The following is a 19,541-nucleotide window of genomic DNA, read 5'->3' as shown; positions in this document are numbered from 1 at the left end:
CATAATAATTACAAACTATAGGACCTTACAAGATTTAGGGCATCAACCCCAATAAATATAAGTTGTTATATTAGATTATGAAATATATGATGTATGTTATGGAGATTGTCTAAGTTATAAGTCTTATCAAATGAATTAGACATTTAAAATCTATAACAAAGATAAATGCATGCTCACCTAGGGTTGACAAATAATAACTTGTTTTAATAGTTAAAATAGGTCGGTATCTTATAAAACGTCGGCTACAAACTCACTTGGGCTAGATCTTGTCTAAGGCTAGAGGTACTTAAGTTGACGGTTTAAGGAATACCTGCTACCTGAGAATCAAGCTAGTTCTTGAGTTTTGTTAACCCAGTTTTATGAGCATGCATGAGCGATGTGAGGTAACAATTAATGTATCACCTAGACAACGTAGGTTAAATCTAGTATAAAAGTTATACTCGGACAAACACCTAGACGTAGGTTAGAACACTTCAATGGGAGATTAATAATATATATGATAGATCATTTTTAGCTTTCACCTCTATAAGAGTTCACACCGTGAGATTTGTACTCGACTTCGTGTCATTTTTAGGCAACTATTCTATTCGGAAAGTGTTTGCATGGGTGAATAACAAGGTGAATAGGAGAAGTTATTCATAGTAAGTGGGAAAAAGAAATGTGTCAACATATCCTGTGGTCTCCTCCATTAGGTTGCACCGTGAGATTCTCATGTTTCGTCTGCATGTCGTTTTACGCAATCACCCATTTGGAGGGCTGTGACTTGGAAATTAGAACACCACAAACTCCAAAAATGGATAGGGTCTCTTAGCTTTGTCTTCAACATTGTCTGCCCTTCAGTAGCTTATTGATATTGTTCTCTGATATCTAAAAATTGAGGGTTACACTTACAAGAATTACTAAGTGTTAGTAATTTCTTGCAAAAAAAAAAAAAAATGTTAACTAAATGCTATAAGAGTAAAGAGTTAGTTTGGTATTAGTATTTGGTGAAGAATGTCTTGGTTCAGTGAATGAGCAATTGACTGCCCCTTGGTAGCGGTTATTCTAACTCACTGAAGTATCGTTGCAATTAATAATGAGTTATGGGTACATTATTACCTTTTTCTAAAATTGATTAGGTTTTGTAGCACTTCATTAATAGAATTTGTATTTTCAACATATCAAATTCTATTATACAACTACTTTCTTCCGATAAAGTTAATGGCAATAACTACTTAATGTGGAAATCGAATATAAAAAAATACTAGTGATTGATGATCTAAGGTTCCTTTTAACGGAGGAATGTCCTCCAGTTTCCAACTCGACCACAAACCGAAATGTTTGGGATGCCTATGATAAGTGGATAAGGGCAAATGAAAAGGTCCGAGCCTATGTCTTAGTAAGCATATCTGATGTCTTGATTAAGAAACATGAGAGCATGGTCACTGCTACGACAATCATGGATTCATTGCAAGCAATATTCAGACAACCGTCAACATCTATTAGGCATGATGCTCTCAAACACGTTTATAACTCCCGTATGAAGGAAGGGACCTCCATTAGAGAACATGTCTTGGATATGATGGTCCAATTCAATATAGCAGAGGCAAATAAGGTTGTCATAGATAAGAAGAGTCAAGTTAGTCCATCATGGAATCTCTTTTGAAGAGTTTCTTGTAGTTTAGAACTAATGCAATGATGAATAAAATGGATATAATTTGACTACTCTTCTGAATGAGCTCCAGACTTATCAGTCTCTTATGAAGAATAAGTGACAGGAAGGGGAAGAAAATGTTGTTACCCCAAACAAGTTCTAAAAGGGATCGTTCTCAGAAATAAAGTTTGGACCTTCCATTTCTAAGAATAAAAGTATTCAGATGAAAAAGAAGGGAAAAAGGAAAAAAGAAGGCTCCTGCAAAGAAGAGCAAGGGAAAAGTTGAAAAAGGTAAATGTTACCACTACAATGAAGATGGGCACTAGAAAAGAAACTACCCTAAATACCTTGTTGAAAAGATTGTTGAAAAAGCAAAACAAGGTAAATATGTTTACTCATTGTTGAAACATAAGAAACTCTTATACAAGAGCACCTCTGAGTGGAAGAAGATCGTTCTAAATACATTGTGACAGAATTACCACATTTACATTCTAACAGACAAGATATGCATTGTACTACAAATTACCGGCATGCTTAGAACAGTAATCAACAAAGAGAAGAGATACGTACCAGTTAAAAAACTTTTCTTCACCGAAATCTCACTCTCTCCAAGGGACGACTCCCCTCGCTCTTACTGGAACCTCCAAGAAAATCGTTCACCAACACCACCGGTCGTCTACTCACGAATGACCTCCACACGAACAAAGCAAAATGAAGATGACACCATCACTTGGAACCCTCAGTATTCTCGGCGTGAGAATCCAAAGAGTGGGCTTTATTGGAATTTGGTAGAGGGGAGGAGGATATGAAAATCGTATACAACAACCAAGCAAGTAGGAGAAGAGAAGAGTCTATCGTATAGACTGTGCTTGATCATTTAGAAGAAGTACACGATCGTGTAGGAAAAAGGCAGCGATCGTCTAGACGATCGTTTAGTAATCGCTTGGGCGCTAGACAATCTTTTACCAAAACGTAGGCGATCATTTAAGAAAGCAGCACGCGTGTATACGATCGTGAAGCAACTTTGAGCTATCATATAGTCTTTCGGTTATCTAAGCAATGGGTAGTATACTCTCTGCATGAGCGAATTACGTGATCCTCTGCAATATGATAATGATTTTCATTTTATTCTTTAGTTACTAAAACTGATTAAAACCTCCCACTAACACACAGTTACGAAGAAAACGGCAGCCAATTATCCCATAATTTTCGAATTAATAATAATAAATATAATCATATTATATTCATTAACCTATAGTTTAATATCACATATAAACCATAGTGTTTTCTCCTTCACTAGATATAAATCATATTTATATCCATTTTCCTCCAATGTATCTCATATATAAAGTCAATCATATCATATATAATTAATCAGTTCAATCATATCATATATAATCGAACTCCCTCTTATCAATTTGAACATTTCAAATTGACCCAAAAGATGATTCTCAACTTGAATTCATTGAGCTACCAAGGGACCTTATGGACCTATGGCTCGAAGCTCCAATGGTACGTGAATAGTTGACTAAACTCTTTAGCCACGAGATCCACCATCCGTTATCTGCCAGACATTCTACTAAGGACCGACATCTGAATTCTTCTTACCACAGATATATTTTTGTATCCATCGGATATAATCAATCAACAGTACGATAACCCTTCACAGATGATCGTAAGTACAGCTGGACAAATTTACTGTTTTTCCCCTGTAGTTACATCTAACTCTTTAAGTACCACGGATCCCTCTAATGAACAATACAATATAGTCCTACTATGTGTGGACACCTCTTGGGCCATGAGAAGGTGTGTGGCGCCACATCGTTCAAGCCCCGGGATCAGCCTTTAAGGGAGCAATCTATCTACATAACTCTGCTTTGGGGAATGAGTGAATTCTATCTTGTGTAGCTGAGTTTCCAGCTCCCAAATTAGACGAATCCCTAAAGTGGTAGATTTGAGTTGGCGACCTAGCCACTTGCACCCATGTAGATCCAAGGACCGCCCTCAAAGGCAGGAGTTCCCAACTCACTCAGGATTGATGTCATGTTACCTATGGTCATCCTAGTAAAGTGAAGTCTCTATCATGAATGGTGTTATATAAAGAGATGTTAATACTTTGTGGGCAGGTCTTATACAAACTCTTTGTATAGGATGCCTCCACTCGCATGTCCTCACATGAATGATCAGGATCAAACCATCTGTAGGAAATCACAACACTTGTAATTATTCTACAAAGTGGGCCGCTCCATAGTGTTACCAGGATAATGTTTCCTTCCTTTATCTATATACTACAAACCATTTTGGTTATCACTTAAGACATGATCCACTTATATGTCACCACAGACATGCTTAAGTTATATACTGACAACCAGGGATTTTAGTTTATTGGTTTGTGGTAAAGCAAATAAAACATCCAATGTTTAAAGAGAAGTAGTGAAGAAAATATCATATGTTATACATCACAAGTGTTCATACAAAACTATGTTTACAAACTACAGGATACAAAATTTTAGGACATCATCCCTAACAATTTAGTGGAGAATTTTCATCTGACCTGGATATTAAGTTCAGGCGCCACTAACCATATTTGCACTTTTATTTAGGAAACTAGTTCCTGGAGATAGCTTGCAGAGGGCGAGATGACTTTCAAGGTGGGAACATGAGAGGTCGTCTCAGCCAATGTAGTGGGTGATCTAAAGTTGTTTTTTAGAGTTGACACATTTTACTTGAAAATGTACATTATATACCAATATGAGAAGGAACTTAATATCTATCTTTTGTTTGTTAGCACAACTGTACAAAGTTTCTTTTGAAGTCTAAGTGTTCAGTAGTTCGAGAGGTGTTCAAATATGTTCTGCAAAACTGGAAAACAACTTATGTGTGTTAAAATCGACTGAGGAAAAAGCTATTTTGAATAGAAAAAATGTTTAAAATAGTTGAAACTCAAAATTAAAGACGAAAGGTTTCTTCTAATACCTATCTTTGGCATTTAAGACTTGGACACATTAATCTCAATAGGATTGAAAGATTGGTCAAGAATGGACTATAAAAAGTCAATTAGAAGACAACTCTTTACCTCTATGTGAATCTTGTCTTGAAGGTAAGATGACCAGAAGATATTTTATAGGAAAAGGTCATAGAGCCAAAGAACTCTAAGAACTCGTGCATTCAGATCTCTGTGGTCCAATGAATGTCAAAGCACGAGGAAGGTATGAATATTTTATTAGTTTTTATTGATGATTATTCAAGGTATGGCTATATTTGCCTAATGCATCATAAGTTTGAAACCCATGAAAAGTTTAACGAGTACAAGGCTGAGGTTGAGAACCTATTAGGTAAAAAGATTAAAACATTTCGATCAGATTGAGATGGAGAGTACATGGACTTAAGATTCCAAGACTATTTAATAGAACACGAAATCCAGTCTCAGCTCACAGCACCTAGTACACCCCAGCAAAATGGTGTATTGGAAAGGAAAAATAAAATCCTGTTAGACATGGTTCAATCTATGATGAGCTATGCTTAATTGCCTAATTCATTTTGGGGATACACAATATAAACTGTTGTATATATTTTGAACATGGTTCCTTCAGAAAGTGTTTCAGAAACACCTTATGAATTATGGAGAGGGCGTAAAGGTAGTTTACATCATTTCAGAATTTGGGGATGCCTGACACACGTGTTGGTGCAAAATTGAAAGAAATTGGAACATCGTTTAAAACTATGTTTATTTGTAGGTTACCCCAAGGAATCAAAAGGTGGTCTGTTTTATGATCCTTAAGATGATAATGAAGAAACTCTAAAACTAGAGAACTAATGAGTGGAAGCAGATCGTTCCAAATCTCGTTGTGAAAGAACATGAACATTTACAATCTAACAACACAATTATGCATAACAAGTAAATTACAACATGCTACAAAAGTAAAGACAAAGAGATCGAGTAAACATACCCTTGAAGAACCTTTTCTTCTAGTATTTCCTTGATCAAAACCAACAAGGCGCCCAACAGCACGAACGCAACACGCCTCTAGAATATCCTCGATCAGCAACGAGTGAAACTCGATCCTCGACCCTCAAACAGGAACTTGACACTACCACGAGGCTACCTTGGTATTCTCGGTGTGAGAATCCAGGAGGTGTGGGCTCTGTTTGGATTTGGTAGAGGGAAAGAGGAACCAGACGATCGAGTAAGTGGGAGAAGACAGAAGTCTATCCTTTAGACTTGGGTACTCGTTCGTTTAGAAGCGAGTAGCTATCGTATAGAATACTCGTTCGATCATTTTCTATTCTCTCTTGACAAGTTATTTGATTAACTTGCTTTGCATGCCGTGAATTGAAAAAATGAAAGCAATTTCATTTTATCCATCAGTTATAAAAAAACTTATTAAAACTTCCCACTAAGTTGGTTATTAGGAGAAAAAATCGAAAATCAATTATCTCATAATTAATTTATTATAAATAAATATAATAACTAATTTATCATATTATATTTATAACCTATAATTTTAATATCACATCATATGCAATATATTAACCATAGTTCTTTTTCTTCTTTATGGCATTTAATATAAATCATATTTATATTAATTCCTCAATTTAATAATGTATCAAATACATCAAATCAATTATATCATATATAATTTATAATTGAACTAATTTAATTATATCATATATAATCAAATTTCCTCTTGTTAATTTGAACACTTCAAACTAACCCAAAAACTGATTCTCAACATGAATTCATTGAGCTACGTAGGGGACCTTATCAACCTGTAGCTTGAAGCTCCAATGATACGTGAATAACTGACTAAACTCTTAATCACAATATCCACCATTCGTTAACAGTTGGGCACTCTATTAAAGACTGACAGTTGTACTATTTGCACTACAGATATATATTTTTGTGAACATTAGATATAACCAATCAACAGTATGATGACCCTTCACAAATTGCTTATAAGTACAGCTAGGCCAATTTATCGTTTGCCCCTATAGTTACATCTAACTTCTTAAGTGCCACTGATTCCTCTAATGAACAATACATCATAGTTCCACTATGAGTAAATCCTTCTCGAGCCAAGAGAAGGTGTGGTGCCATATTGTTCAAGTCCCAGAATCAGCCCTTAAGGGAGCAATTTATCTACTTACCCCTACTTTAGGGAAGGAGTGAATTTTTTCTTGTGTAGCTGAGTTCTCAGCTTCCCAATCAGATGAATTCCACAAGTGGTAGGTTTGAGTCTGCGATTTGGCCACTTGCACCCATGCAAATCAAAGGACCGACCTCATAGGCAGGAATTCCCAACTTATTCAGGATTAAGGTCATGTTACCTATGGTCATCCTAGTGAAATGAAAGTCTCTGTCATGAACGGCGTTATATAACGAGACTAAACATTTTGTGCTCAGGTCTTATACAAACTCCTTTGTATAGAGCATCCTTGCTCGCATGTCTAATACATGAATGGTCAGGATCAAATTAATTGTAGCCCTTTACAATACTTATAACATCCACAAAGCAGGCCACACTCGTAGTGTCACCAAAATAAGGTTTCCCTTATTTATCCATATACTACAGACCATTTAGGTTATCGCTTAAAGTACGATCCACTTGTATGTCTCCATATACATGCTTAAGTTACAACGATAACCAGGGATCTTAGTTTATTGGTTTGTGGTTAATGCAACTAAAATATCTCATATATTCATAGACAGAAGTGAATAAAATATCTCATATTATAAATCACCAAATGTTTGTTCATACAAATGTTTATAAACTATAGGACCCTATGAGATGTAGAGCATCAACCCCAATAGATAAAATGTTTGGATCGACAAACGCTACATTCTTAGAAGAATACCACATCATGAATCATCAACCTCACATTAAGCTAGTATTGAATGAAATTTCAAAAGAAGCTACAATAAACTAACAAGAGTTGTTGATCATGCTGGTATTTTAACAAGAGTTGTTGATGGAGTTGGTACATTCGGTCAGTCTTATCCTTCCTAAGAGTTGAGGGAGCCTCAATGTAATGAGAGGGTTGTTTAACAGTTTGACCATTACAAAAATTTAATAGAAACTCAGGTCATCATACCTGATGATGGTTTAGATGATCCATTGACCTTTGAACAGACAATGGAAGATGTAGACTAAGACCAGTAGATAAAAGCCATGGACCTCGAAATGGACTCTATGTACTTCAATTCGGTCTGGAAACTTGTAGATCAACCGCATGGGATGAAACCTATTGGTTGCAGATGGATCTACAAGAGGAAATGAGACCAAGCCGGTAAGGTACAGATCTTTAAGGCTCGACTTGTGGCAAAAGGGTTTACCCAAAGAGAGAGGATAGACTATGAAGAAACTTTCTATTCTATTGCCATGCTAAAGTCAATAAGGATACTTTTGTCCATAGCTGCTTTTTATGATTATGAGATCTGGAAAATGGATGTTAAGATAGCCTTTCTGAATGGTCACCTTGAGGAGAGTATCTATATGGCTCAACCAAAGGGGTTCATTGAACAAGGTCAAGAACAAAAAGTTTACAAGCTAAAACGATTTATTTATGGGTTAAAACAAGCGTCTAGATCTAAAATATAAGATTTGACACTACGATCAAATCTTATGGCTTTGAACAAAACGATGATGAACCTTGTGTTTACAAGAATATTGTCAACAAAACTGTAGCATTCTTAATATTGTATGTCGATGACATCCTACTCACTGGGAATGATGTAGGATTCCTGAGACATTAAGAAATAACTAGCAACTCAATTCAAAATGAAAGGTTTGGGAGAAACTCATAAGTTCTTGGAATCTAAATCATCCAAAATCGCAAGAACATAACGTTAGCTTATCTAAGGCATCTTATATAGACAAGATGTTGTCTAGATATAAAATGTAGAATTTCAATAAGGGTTTGCTACCTTTCAGGCATGGAATTCATCTGTCTAAGGTACAGTATCATAAGACACCTCAAGAAGTTGAGGATATGAAATGCATTCCCTATGCATCAGCAGTTGGTAGTCTGATGTATGCCATGTTGTGTACATGACATGACATATACTATGCAGTGGGGAATCATCAACAAGTTTTAGTCTAATCATAGATATGATCATTAGATTGCCATTAAAAATATCCTCAAGTATCTTTGGAGAACAAGGGACTATATACTTGTATATGGCAATAAGGATCTGATCCTTACATTATACATTGACTCTGATTTTCAGATCGATGTAGATTCAAGGAAATCAACAGTGGGATCAGTGTTCACTTTAAATGGAGGAGCTTAGTCTGGAGGAGTATAAAGTAAAGTTGTATTGTTGACTCCACTATAGAAGTAGAGTATATGGCTGCATGTGAAGCGACAAAGGAAGCAATATGGCTTAAAAAGTTATTAACAGATTTGGATATGGTTCTAAATATGCATTTGCCTATCACCCTCTATTGTGATAATAGTGGAGCAGTTTCAAATTCTAAAGAACCCAGAAGCCATAAGCGCATTAAACACATTGAGCACAAATACCATCTCATCAGGGAGATAGTATATCGAGGACACGTGATCGTCATGCAGATAGCCTCAGAAGATAACTTAGCTGATCCGTTTACAAAGACCTCTCGGCTAAAGTGTTTGAAGGTCACCTAATGTGTCTAGGACTATGAGTTATGTAAATATAGGGCAAGTGGGAGAAATTAGGGTATGAAATGCCCTAGTTTATTGTATATACGTTCTTTCTCTCACGCTCAACATTGTATATGTAATCAACTGGAGTGTCAGTCCAAGTGGAAGTTTGTTCTGTCGTATGTTCTGAAACTCGTGGTTTGTAAACATTAGACATATTCTATTTGCAATAAAGATGTTATTTATTCAATAAAATTATTATTGAATGTATGAATTGCACTAATTAAACCTAAATTCAATAAAATAAGAACCCCTGGCTATAGAATGAATACTTGAACTGTATTTGGAGACATAAAAATGGATCAAGTTTAAGTAGTAGCTATAATGGTCTATAGTATAGGGATAAGACTAGATACCTTATCTTGGGGACATTATGGATACGACCCACTTTATAATTGTTACAATAGTTGTAAAGTGTTACAAATGATGTGATCCTGAATTGTTCATGTAGAGACATGCAAGTGGGGTATCTTACGCAATGAGTTTGCATAAGGTCGGACCATGAAATAGTCACTTTTACTTTAAATGATGAGACTAACTATTTCAATTCGATGACCAAGGTAACATGAAATCTTGTTTTTTTGGGATTATCCTTTAATCTGCATGGGTGAGAGTGGCTTAACATCGTCAACTCAATAAGCCTCCCATTTTAGGGGTAAGACCGGGTAGATAGCTGGGGACATAATCCTACAAGATGGAATTCATTCCTACCCGACTCTAGTGATAGTAGATAGGTTGTTTTCTTAAATGCTGACTCCGGGTCTTGAACAAATGCCTCACCTTCTCATTGGCCTGAAGGGATTCGGTTTGTTAGTTAGACAACAAACCAATTGTTCATTATGAAGGAAATTTTTTAAAAAGATCCTTTGAGTGGAAGCAAGATTGACCCAAATTTCATTTTTCATTGAATGTAAGTTTTAAAGTAAAAAAAGAACAAGATATGCATTTACATAAATTATAGCAAGGGTTTCAGAAACTCTTAACTTTGAAGAACACTTTCTTCAAGAACTCCCTCGAACAAAACACGAACAAGTCACTTTCTCCACGCGGATCTCCTTCTTCAAAAGGGACACCACCACTTGAGAACCCTCTGTATTCTCTTAGGATATAGGATTCAATCAGGAGTTGTGGGCTTTGTTTGAATCCTTGGAAGAGGGAAGGAGATAGAGAGGAAGAGAGGGAAGAGAATAACTTTTCTTCTCTATAAATTTTTCTAAGAGAGAACTCTTCTCTCAGAGAGAATTGAGGAAGAAGATGAATCTAACAAATCACCATCATTCTATCACAACCCACGTAAATCAACTGAGAGAATGAGTGGGAGGGAGTTGTAACTCCTTCCCTTTAATTAATTTAAATTAAGTTAGATTATATATATATATATATATATATATATATAATAACTACTTTATTATATATATACACTATATGTTATATCAAATATAACATATAACCTATAGTTTTATATTGCATCAAATACAACATAACCTATAGATTTTATTTTCTCTCAACAATACATGACATTTAATATAAATCCAATTTATATTAAATTCACTTATATGAATCTCATCCCAATAATTGATATTTGGATCATATCCAAATATTTAATTCCTCTCAATATAAATTATATATATATTAAATTTAATTACATGAATCTCATTCATATAATTAGTAATTGAATCATATTCAAATTTCTCTCATATTACCTTAAATTATAATGTATCAAAAATATTATATTAATTATATCACATATATAATCAATTTAATTAATTATATCATATATAATTAATTTCCTCAATTAATTTGAACACTTCAAATTAATCCAAAATTAATTCTCAACTAAATCTATGTTGAACTGCAGAGGGGACCTTATGGACCTGTAGATTGAAGCTTCAACGATACTCAGATAATTAATCAAACTCTTTAATTAAATTACCCAACATCCATTAACTGCCGCTCGCTCCACTAAAGACCGACAGCTGCACTCCTCGCAATACAGATAAATTTATGTGTTCATTGGATATAACCAATCAATAGTGCGATGACCCTCACAAATTGCTCATAAGCACAGTTGGGCCAAAATTACTGTTTTGCCCCACTAGTTACATCTAACTCCTTAAGTACTACTGATCTCTTTAATGAGAAATAAGTCATAGTCCAACTATGACCAAGTCCCTCTCGGGTCAGGAAAGGGTGTGACCTACTATGTTTAAGATTCGGAATCAACTCTTAAGAGAGTAATTTATCTACTTGCCCTTGCATCAAGGAAGGAGTTAATTCCGTCTCGTGTAGCTATGTTCCCAGCTCCCTAGTCAGACGAATCCCCAAAATGATAGCCTTGTTGAGTTGGCAATCATTCTCACCCATACAAATCAAAGGACCGCCTTCATGAGCAGGAGTTCACAACTCACTTAGGATTCAGGTCATGTCACCTATGGTCATCCTAGTGAAATATAAGTCTCTACTATTAACGACGTTATATAAAGAGACTAATTATTTCGTGGTCTGGTCTTATACAAAATCTTTGTATAGGATGTCCCAGCTCACATATCTTCACATGAATGATCAGGATCATATCATTTGTAGCACTTTACAATACTTGTAACACTTACAAAGCAGGCATCCGTAGTGTCACCAAGATAAGGTACCCAACCTTATCCATTTACTATAGACTGTTTAGGTTATTATTTAAACAACATCCACTTGTATGTCCCTACATACTTGTTTAAATTACATGAAATAACCTCAGATCTTAGTTTATTGATTGAGTATATGCTTATAAAATAACACTTATTTTATTAACAGCAATATGTTTATACAAAGTTTACAAACTACGAGATTACAAGAAATTTAGGACAACAATCCCAACACATTAAAGGATTAGTGGGACTTAAAGAGCAAGATGTAATTATAGGGATAAAATGGTAATTTTGATCCAGCTATAATTACGAATAACATGTGAATGATCGACTTACTAATCATGGTTAAATCAAGTGGGCAAAAGTATATCTACAATGAGGAGAGTATAGCTACTAGGCTTTAATAGAGTGTCCCTCAACTCTTGAGGAGGATGTGTATGTTTAGATGAAGCAACATTAACAACTCTTGTTGAAATGCTTGGTTCTTCAGCAACCCTTGTTGAAGATTCAGTAGATTCTTTGAAAAGCTCCTTTAATACAATTTTACTTCTTGATTTATGCTTCTTAATGTGGTTTTCCTCTAGGAAAGTAGTATTTGTTGATACAAATACTTTATTCTCTTTTGGATCATAAAAGAGACCACCTATCGTTTTTTTTTAGTATTCTACAGAAGGGCACAACTTTGAACATGGCTCCAATTTTTTTGGGTTAGTAACTAGCACATGGGCTGGACACCCCCAAATCCTGAGATGTCATAAACTACTTTTACGACCTCTCCATATCTCAAAAGGTGTTCCAAAAACACTTTTTAATGGAACTTGATTGAATAGATAGGCTGCAGTCTCCTCTGCATAACCCAGAACGAGTTAGGTAGAGAGGCATAACTCATTATTGATTGAACCGTGTCTAACAGGGTTCTATTTCTCCTTTTAGATACACCATTTTATTGAGGTGTACCTGATGCTGAGAGTTGCAATATGATTCCATATTCTATCAAATAATTTTGGAATCCCATATCCATATACTTTCCACATTGATCAGATCAAAATGTTTTGATTTTTTTACCTAATAAATTTTCAACTTCATCCTTGTACTTCTTGAAATTTTCAATAGCATCAGACTTGTGTTGTATTAGGTAAACATACCCATATATTGAATAATGATCTACAAAATTGATGAAATATTCAAACCCTCATCTTATCTTAATATTCATCAGATCACAGAGGTCTTAATGTACAAGTTCCAAAGGTTCTTTGGCTCTGTCACCTTTTCTAGTAAAAGGCCACTTAGTCATTTTACCTTCTAGACAAGATTCAAATACATGCAAGGAATTTTCTTCTAACTCTTTTAGAAGTCCATTCTTGACAAATCTCTCAATCCCTATGAGATTTGGGTGACCTAGTCTTAGGTATAAAGATAGACATTTTCTTTGGAGAACTTTAAATCTTTTGTCTTATGTAGTTGCAGTGTTGAACATTTCAACGTTATGGAGTATTTTAGATGCTAAGGGTCTTAGCACATATAAGTTGTTTTCGTTTATTGGTGAACATCTATTAATACCACTCTTTGAGACAAATACTTTATTGCAAACAAATGATATATTATAATTGTGTTCCAACAAACAAGATTCTAAAATTAAATTCCTTTTAAAATGAGGAACATAATTTTAAATCAAAACATAAATTTAGGCTCCCAGCTGCAACCGTTGAGATGATCTGCCCTGTTCTAACCCGCAGAGTCATGTCTTCAGCCTTCAGATGCTGCTAGAAACTAGTTTCATGTAAAGAATTACAAACATGGTTAGTGGCTTCTAAATCAAGTATTCAGGCGAAATCGTCATGTTCCACTAAAAAAGTTTTCAAAACAAGTAAATCATATTTACCTTCATTTTCTTCTTCTTTTCGGCCAAGTACTTTGGGCAGTTACGTTTCCAGTGCCCATCTTAGTTATAATGAAAACAGATTCCCTTTATAATCTTGACCTTTTTGCCCTTTTGGGCAGTAACAGGTGGGGTAACTTTATTCTTTCCCTTACCACCTTTCTTCTTCTTCCATTTCTTAAAGCCAGAGGATGAAGGCATGGACTTAGTCCTAGAGGTAGAATCCTTGAGGGAAATTTTCAAGGAACTGGCAACAATTACCTCATCGTGTTGTCCTCTGACTTTCATCAAGGACTCGTAAGTTTGCTACTCATTGAGAATGGTGGTATATTCAATTTTGTTGATGACAACATTTCTGGGTAACTGAAGGTAACTGTTTGGAAGAGTTTCTAGAATAAAGCTTATCTGGCTAGACTCGTCTATGATAACCCCGTTCATTCAACCACATTGATGTAGACTATCATGTTAAGGACATCCTCCCTAACAGACGATTCCTCGTTCATTCAGTGTTGAAGATGTACTTCAGAGCATCATGCTTGAGATGTGTAACCGATTGGCCAAACATCCCATGTAATGACTCCATGATCTCACATGCAGTGATCGTGATCTCATGCTTTTTGGCCAAGACTTCAGTTAAACTTGCCAAAACATAGACTTGGCCTTATCATTGGCTTTAGTTCATTTGTCATAGGCTTCATAAACGTTTCGTGAAGCAGCGGGTCTAGGAACTGGAAGATATTCCTCCGTTAGGACGAATTTGAGATCGTCGATGACCAGGATTGTATTAATCGTATTTTTTCAAGTTGCATAGTTTTTCCTAGTTAATTTATCGGTACCAAGCCAAGAAATAACAACATTAGTCATGATTTAGACGATGTTGATTCAAAACAAATTATCTATATTAGATATACAAGTAAAAACTCATTTTAATCCAATCAATTTAGCAAAATTATAAATGAACCCTAAGACCATTTAATTTTGCAATGATAATTTAGTGATTTAGATTAAATGTCATCTCAAGGTGTACAACTATTCCTTCACTGAATTGAAACATTCCTAATTAAATATTACACCAGAATAACTCTTATTCTTATAAAATTTAATTACCATTGATTTGGTCAAGAAATCATTAACCTCTTAATATTTTCTTATAAGTGTAACCCTTCATTTTCAATCCTATAGTTCCATCCCAATTAGTTTGTCTTAGGGAAGAACATAACTAGTGTAATTAATTGTAGTGATCTTATCCCTTTCTGATGTTTGCTCTGTCCCTTCCCATGCAAACACCTTCCTAAGGGGGACGCTCCCAGGACACCACGAGGCTAAGCATGGAAAAACATTGCAAACTAATGAAGGAGACCGTAGGATGTGTTAACACACGTCTTTTTCCCACTTATTATAAACACTCTCTCCATTCACCTTGATATTGATCTATGCAAATACCTTCCTAAGGGAGGGTGCATCTAGGACACCACGAGGTCGAGTATAGATCTCAAGGTGTGAAATTTTAGGGAGAACGTGGGTGGAAAAATTGACATATCATATATATCTCTTTTTCCTCCCACTAAATATTTTAGAACCTAGGGTTTATTAATTTAGATATATTCGACTAATTAATTTAACTAAGTCATATTTAATTTGCTCAATATAAGTTTATATTGAATAGTGGGACAATATATGATTTGATTTATTAACCATTTTAATAAAAATCAAATCATTTATTGCACGCTTATAAAATATTTGCCTAATTGATCTTCTAGGTTAGTTTTCAGGTAAGGATGTTCCATTTTTGTCAGCTTAAAAACTCCAGCCTGAATAGAATTGTCCTAAGACAAAGGTCCCTTATAGATAATTATTTTATAAAATTAATCTTCTATTAGTCAAATTAATTCTATTAAAAGGAAAAGCAAAAGATTAACCTATTTTTAAACATAGGTCTATGTGAAATTAATTTTAAACCGTTTAAAATTAATTTAACCTATATTTTCATGCAACTTTGGTTATAGATTTTAATTTCTAATTCATTAACTAAATAACTCTTATAAATGAATGAATTATAAAACATATAATGTGCATACTAATGACATTAAAAGAATATAATGATTATATTCATCTAAGTAATGTCATGCTACACACATCTCCTTTTTCATTAATTATCATAATATAATACTTATATTAAACTATTAATGAACTATATAATAAACATGCTTTTAATCATACATTAAAAGAAATAATATAACAATTACATTATATACATGCATACTATATGATATACATCATGCATGTGCATACTTTAGGAATAACCTAAATTTTAAAAATAACATTTATATTTAAATATGATGTATGATTATGTTGAACCTATGGTGAGATTTTAAATCTATATGACATACAATATACAACATATAAATTATATAATTTAAATGTACATCACATGCGCATTAAACTATATAAAAGACATTAATAGACCGATATTTGCCACTTTAATAAAATAATTAAATTAATATAATCGAATTATATTAATTTATTAAAAAAATGACATCAAAATAAAAGGAAAAACGACAGTTGCAGGCTTCGAATTGAGAACCTCCACGTGCGCGCACCTGACCTTAAACGGACGTAGCATTGCAATGCTAGGGAAACATCGCGACGCTATGGAAATTTTGTACATCTGCCTCGAAACGTAGCGTTGCAATGCTAGGGCACAATGTCGCTATGCTACATGAAGTTCATGCCTTCACCCCGCATCGCAGCGTCACAACCCTAGAAACATAATACCTGCAGCAAAAAACCTTTGTTTTCTAGCGTTCTTCGTAGCATCATCAACCACAAATGTCATGGGCTTATATTATAGACTCGACTGCTTAAAAAAAATGCCCAAAACACATGGACCCTTACAAATTGATCAAATCAAAAGCAATACGAATCTAAATGCAAAATATTGTAAACATTTATTGAGCTAAAAATCCCAAATGAAAAATATAGCATTCATTATATGAAGACAGTACAAAAAGAATACCCATCAAAATCAAAATTCATATCCTAAAACCAAATCAAAGACAATCCATTGGCTCTAATTCCAATTTAAGGGATTGAATCCTAATGCAGAAGTGAATTATTGTTCTGTCTTTAAATTGGGATTGAGAAAAATCAAAATTGATTTTACAGATACCTAATTTAGGCTAAGTATAGAGATTTTTTTTTTTTTTTCAGTTAGAAAAATATAGATGAAGGGATTAATACCTTTGTAAAAAATCCAAATCTTCACGAAGTTCTCCTTCTAAGGTCACGATCAAACCTTATGTGCAAATCCCAACAATTGTTCTACTAAATAAGAACACCACCAATATGGAGTCCTTACTACTCTCCCGACACAAAAATGAGTGTGTGGTCTTCTTGAATTTTGGTTGAGGAAAATTTTTTGTGAGAGAGTGAGAACAAAAAAAAAAAAAAAAAACAAAACAATCAAAGAGTCTAATCTTTCTTTGTGTTTCACGAAAAGATGAAGAGGGAGGAGAAAGGGAGGGAGTTACCTTCCCACATTATGTAGAAAATAACTCTATGAATCAGGAGCTATTTTATTTAATATAATTAATATTAAATAATAATATTAATATAATATTAATAATATGGTTAATCTAACTATTAGTAACCATATTATATGCATTTATAATCACATCATAATGCAACCTCCTCTTTTAACCTATAGTTTTAATATGAATCGGATTCATATTAAATATTAATCTATAGAATAAAATCCATTTAAAACATTTAAATCATATTTAAATATTTCTCTCCATATTATATAGTTCTAATTATAAATCATATTTATAATTAACTATATACAATAATGCATCGATATACATCACATATTATATTAATTTATCATATTAATATAATTGATTACTCAAATTCCTATAAATAATTTGAACAATTCAAATTTTTCCAAAAAATGACTAATCCTTATTGAGCTAAGAAGGGGACCTAGACCTACAGATTAGAAGCTCGCACTGTGTCCATTGAATATAACCAATCAACACGTAACTACAACTGGGTCTTCTTAGATGCCACTGAGGTGGGACCCACCTCATTATTCAAGACAGAGCAATTTATCTACTAGAGTGAATTCCATACTATTAAGGGAGCACTACTTTTCCATTTGTGTAATTGTGTTCCTGTCACAACTTACTCAGAATTAAGGTGGATACTCCACTCAACTCTTTATATAAGATACTTCACTCACATGTCTCCACATGAACAATATGGATCATATTGTGTATAATCTTAATCATATATTGATAATTTTTAGGTCATTACTTGTCACATCCCGCCCCAAACTACCCTCTTAGCCTAGGAAAGGGCGTGACCGCAGCAGTTATCAACCCTTTTGTTGACACTTACTGCCTGATAACTCTTGCGAAAAATAACTCTGATACCAATGAACAAATTGAACAGTCAACTGATTAAGTAGACCCATTTTATTACAACACTGTAACATTTATACAACTCCAAGACTTAATTACAAGTTACAACAACAACTGTAAAACCCTCCGGGAGTGTAACTATGGCACGTGACAGACCTTGACCTTAGCAACACCCTGGAACTCTTCACCTTCCGCTACCTGGGAAAAAAAAAAGAAAAACATTTGGAAAGCATGAGCTATAAAGCCCAGTGAGTGACCAGAAAACTGATTTTTATCAAAAGAACTACCCCACACTTGGGTACTTTTTTTCGGATACCTTCTTAACTGTGTCCTTCAGTATTGAGCTACTCAGATACCTTCTCAAATGTCTTTCGGTATCGAGTTTCAAGTAAAACTAGTCATACAATGACTTTCTTTAATAAAACTTAGAAAACATGTCTTTATCTAAAATATCTTTCTTTAGCACATGGTTTCTTAAAACATTTTAAATATTTTAGTCATTCACCTTGATCGTTTAGGAACCTTTCTCTCTAGAAGTTCCTTTGTCACCTCAGGCTCCTTTTTGAACCCTAAAATCTAGATTCAACTTCAGATTACTCATAGTTCCAAACCTTATTTTAATATACTTCCTTCTGCAGAAAATGTCTCAGAAAGCTTACCATAAAATCTTAGCTTAGAACTCATCGTGGTTTAGCTGAAATCTTCAAAAAAATCAAGACTAGCCCAGCTTACCTAATAGCTCGACCCTTCTGTCTTTTCCTCATTCTCCAGCCCGATTCCTTGGAGCTTCTTCTCCGGCAGCCCCATCATGAAAACTAGACTTCCATAGCTTTCAGGTGGATTTAGAATCACATCAAACTCACGAGCATTATGGGAGAACTCCTCATTCCAAGTTGGTGCTGCTTCCTGTCTTTTCTGCTCGACAACATCTCCCCCCTTGGAACTTCTTGACCAATGCATGGTCTTCTCCCACTTAGTCCTTACACACTCTTCTTTATGTCCTTTGAAGAGAATTTGAGTTTTCATCTGAAGTCCTTGGCTCTATTTATAGGAGTCCAAGATTGCTCCATGGCCGACGCCTCCTACTTGGCCGCATGACCAAGTGTCTCTTCCTTACACCATCGACGTAATCTTGCATCAGCGCAATCTAAGTGTCCTTCTCCTATATAGCCAACACATGAGCTTCCAATCTGATGTAACCACCTTAAATTCTTAAGTCTTAAGGCTTCCTCCTAAGAAGACACATGATTTGATGACGTTTTCTAGGTGATCTCATCCTTTATATGCGTCCA

This window comes from Benincasa hispida, chromosome 1 (genome assembly GCF_027475165.1).
Source record: "Benincasa hispida cultivar pf3 chromosome 1, pf3_genome.v1.1, whole genome shotgun sequence".
Lineage (NCBI taxonomy): Eukaryota > Viridiplantae > Streptophyta > Magnoliopsida > Cucurbitales > Cucurbitaceae > Benincasa > Benincasa hispida.
This window is presented reverse-complemented; position numbering follows the sequence as displayed.